The sequence below is a fragment of the Odontomachus brunneus genome, unplaced genomic scaffold (genome assembly GCF_010583005.1).
Source record: "Odontomachus brunneus isolate Ranch 3 - 2012 unplaced genomic scaffold, Obru_v1 Obru_scaffold_238, whole genome shotgun sequence".
Lineage (NCBI taxonomy): Eukaryota > Metazoa > Arthropoda > Insecta > Hymenoptera > Formicidae > Odontomachus > Odontomachus brunneus.
In genome coordinates, this window is record NW_022639688.1 from 404,467 (window position 1) to 408,206 (window position 3,740).

General features: G+C 26.0%; 1 protein-coding gene across 8 annotated transcripts in view; it reads left to right on the plus strand.

Moving 5' to 3' along the window:
* Nucleotides 1-251: 251 nt before the first annotated feature.
* LOC116852598 (deubiquitinase DESI2) overlaps nt 252-3,740 on the plus strand; it is a 34,511-nt gene continuing 31,022 nt past the window's right edge. For 2 of the 8 annotated variants that reach the window (XR_004379797.1, XM_032833111.1), the window contains exons 1-2: nt 252-477; nt 790-1,026. The gene's annotated coding sequence lies outside the window, so the exon portion shown is untranslated. The remainder of the gene's footprint in view (nt 478-789; nt 1,027-3,740) is intronic. The other 6 variants (XR_004379796.1, XM_032833110.1, XM_032833114.1 and 3 more) reach the window with 4 other exon arrangements.

The following is a 3,740-nucleotide window of genomic DNA, read 5'->3' on the forward strand; positions in this document are numbered from 1 at the left end:
ACTGAGTGCGTCACGCGTCGCGTCGTCTGCTTGCGTCACGAGTTAACCAATCAAATCCTCTAATTCAGCCCTCGAGCTGAGTTTGGATGCATAGTGTTGTGTCGACAATTACGACAATTGGAATGCAACTTGTGTCGCTGTGTGCATGAAAGTATCTAGGGATATTGCAATTGGAAAGCACCCGGAATCTGAACGCACCTCTAGTTTAGTAAAGACATCTGTGGCTTACGATCTGACTATTAAAACTGGCTTTGAAGAGTCGTTGTCTGGCCTAGTGCTGCCACACCCGGTTTTGCGAGACGCCATCACTAGCACTATGTCTAGAAGGTTAATCAGCCTGTATGTATAACACAGTGTCCCGTTTTTACTCTATCTTGTATTCATTGTTACAAAGGCAAACTAAGAACAGATTGTGAGTGACGTTTACCAATTTTTGGCAGAAGAAATTATTGAAATTTTATTTACATTACGCTTATAGTAAGTTTTTTTAAATAATAATTATAGTAGTTAATATAGTATAATATAATTATAGTAGTTTTTCTTAATAATAATATTTTATAATAGAAATATGAATTTTTAATTTGTTATAAATAGTTGTCAGTGTTAGAAGATATAAAGTGTTGCATTTCCAAGAGTCTAACAATATGATGCCACTTTAAAATAGCATCTTATTTATGTTTGATTTATGTTGTCATAGTTAAAAGAAATTGTTTTTTGAATGTGAAGATAATTTAATATTGGGTTTTAGAAAAAAATATTTCACTACATCAAAGAGTTTTCACATTTCAGGATATAAAAATAAATGAACTGTCATGGATATTTACACTAAAAACAATGTGCAGTATTTAGTAATAGTTCATCAACAAGCACTGTAATTTTTTCCATCTTAGAATATTGGAATTAAAAGAGGAATAAGTTAAACTAATAACATAATATAGCATCAAGAAGAATTATATATTCAATTAAAAGTAAAGCATCATATGCACATACATGATATTGTGTTAATCACATTATATCTTTGCAAAGGTATTAAGCTTTTATTATATATGTTTCTATAGTTATCAGAATTATATTTTTCTTTAATATGAAAATAATTAGAAAATATAGCAAAGAATTATAGAATTAAAGCGTACTTATTTATATTAAATCAACAAAAAGTTCAATTTGAATCAAATTTGATTTAATTTTTGTATATTTAATAGAAATATATTATTTATTAGCCAAGTGTAATTGTCGCTATTATCTATAATTCTTTGTTAATATCCTGGAAACATTTATATGCTTTTGTCATAGATGGTTGGTAATTGAAAAAGACAAGAAAACAAATCAAACTTTTTGATTAACTTTTTGATTAACAATATAGGTACAAAGTATTAAAATTATATTCATAGAATATATATGTGTAGAGTATCATACATATGCTCTATTCATGTATTATTATTTTGTATCATATTTATATTGCAGATTATAAAATGTGTCTAATACAATATGCATGTCTGTTTGTAGATAAAATTCATCAAACTGAATAAAAATTTTTTTTATCAATTTACAAAAATGCATGAATTATCATTATTATTGAGATATTAATTTAAGAAAATTAGCTAATAAGTGTGCATGATGCTTAAAATATCTGAATCTATTGACACTTTTAGCAATGATGGATAGTGTGTAATGTGGGTCTGCATGCTTTCATTGTCTAGCATCACATATTACCTGATGTTGTCAAGAGATTGTCAATAAATTCAGATATTTCGAATAAGACTTTGTCTTAAATGAGAGCTTATCCCGCTACATTCATTTGCATTCATTTGTTAATTTTCTTATTTAATATCTCAATAATTATCATGGTTTCTTGCAGAGTGATAAGAACATTCTTGTTCAGTTTGATGAGTTCCACCTACACATGAGCGGACGTGCATGTTGTGTTAGAAACAATGTATTGACATACATATTTTAAAGAAATCATATTTACAACAATTCTAGATAGATATATTATCATAGGAAAAAATAAATATCAATTAACAGCAAACTTTTTATTGTAATTAGATACAATATCATGTTATTAAATTATTTTGACATTTATGTCTAAGATAATTTGATTATATTTTGCTCTTTAAAATTTCTTTAAAGAGCAAAATAAATTTTAAAGTTTTTTTAAGCTATGTCTAAATAACTTAAAATAACTTAAGTTATTAATAATCGTTTGTCCTTATAGTTATTGCTTTAAATTAGATATATCTTATTTATTTTTATTAGTGTATAATAGTTGGTATATAATATAATATTAACTTATATATTATTACATTGTAATATCATATAATATGTAATACATATATAATACATACATAAAAAATATATATATATATATATATATATATATATATATATATATATATACCATTTGCATATAGAATTGATTTACTTGTAATGTATGATAACAAATATGTGTAACTATGCATTAATAATGAAAATATGGCATTAATTCTTGACATATCAATAAAGAAACATAAAAAAATTATCAAAGTAGAAACAAATTTAGTATAAGATATCAAACACAGATATAACTTATATAAAGATTACTTTGTCTCATTGGTTATATAGAATATCCAGATAGCACAGAGAATTCAAAAAGAATTCAGTCATACGTCACCAATACTGAATTTATTTTCAGAAGCAAAAAAAATTTTTCACAGTTCAATTTAGTGAAAAGAATTTTTGTATATGTAATCCTTTGTATCTGAAAATAAACTCAGAATTGGTGACATATGATTGAATTCTTTTTTAATTCTCTGTGCTATCTGGGTATGTATCTCTTTAATAAATCACTTATATTGTTTTAAAGAATGTTGAATAATAGTTAATTTAAAACTGAACTATTTCTTATGAAAATATATATTTTGTTTATATTTTGTTTATATACTTATTTTGTTATATACTTATTTATATTTTGTTTATACTTTAAAAATCTATTATGTTTCTTTTTATATTAATCATTTCTGTTCTACAATTACAATAATTTCTTTAGCTCATAGAATATTAAATTAGAATTTTGTCATGACCAAGTTGGTTACCACTATTGTATTCAAAAGAAAAATAACTTTTATGCCATTTTATACAATACACGAAGTCTAATAAAAAATATTTATTTGTGGCTGGGAAGAAAAAATAACTTAACTTTAAACTTAAGACTCCAATACCCTTCAAAATAGGCTTTTTTGATTTTGTATATTTATTCCAGCGATCTTTTCACTACTGAAAACATTTTTCATGATCACTTTGTGATATTACTAACAGGTGCTTTGTTACATTACTCTTGATTTCTTTTGTGTTTTCAAATCTCGAAGTTTTTAATGATATATTCAATTTGAGAGAGTATTACGAGTGTGTTATGAGCTTCTATTCTGCAAACGTGGCTTCCTGCAACTTTCAGCTATATTCCAAACTGAAGGTAGTGGAAAGGCACGCCAAAAGTAACTAAACAAGTATGCAAAATTAAGAGTCTACTTTGAAAGGCATTAAGATTCCAATCAATCCACTTAATTAGTTATAATCACTCCACTTGTTGTGTGGATGTATTGTGTTCAGTCGCAACACATCTACACAATTCACCAACGACTTTATTTTTCTTAGATAAATGTTCAGAAGTGCTACTTCATAAAAAATCGTGGTTTTTTTTTAATACTTGATAGAAATAGCTACAAAAAGACATATATACAAGATTTTAGGACGGGGGGGGGGGG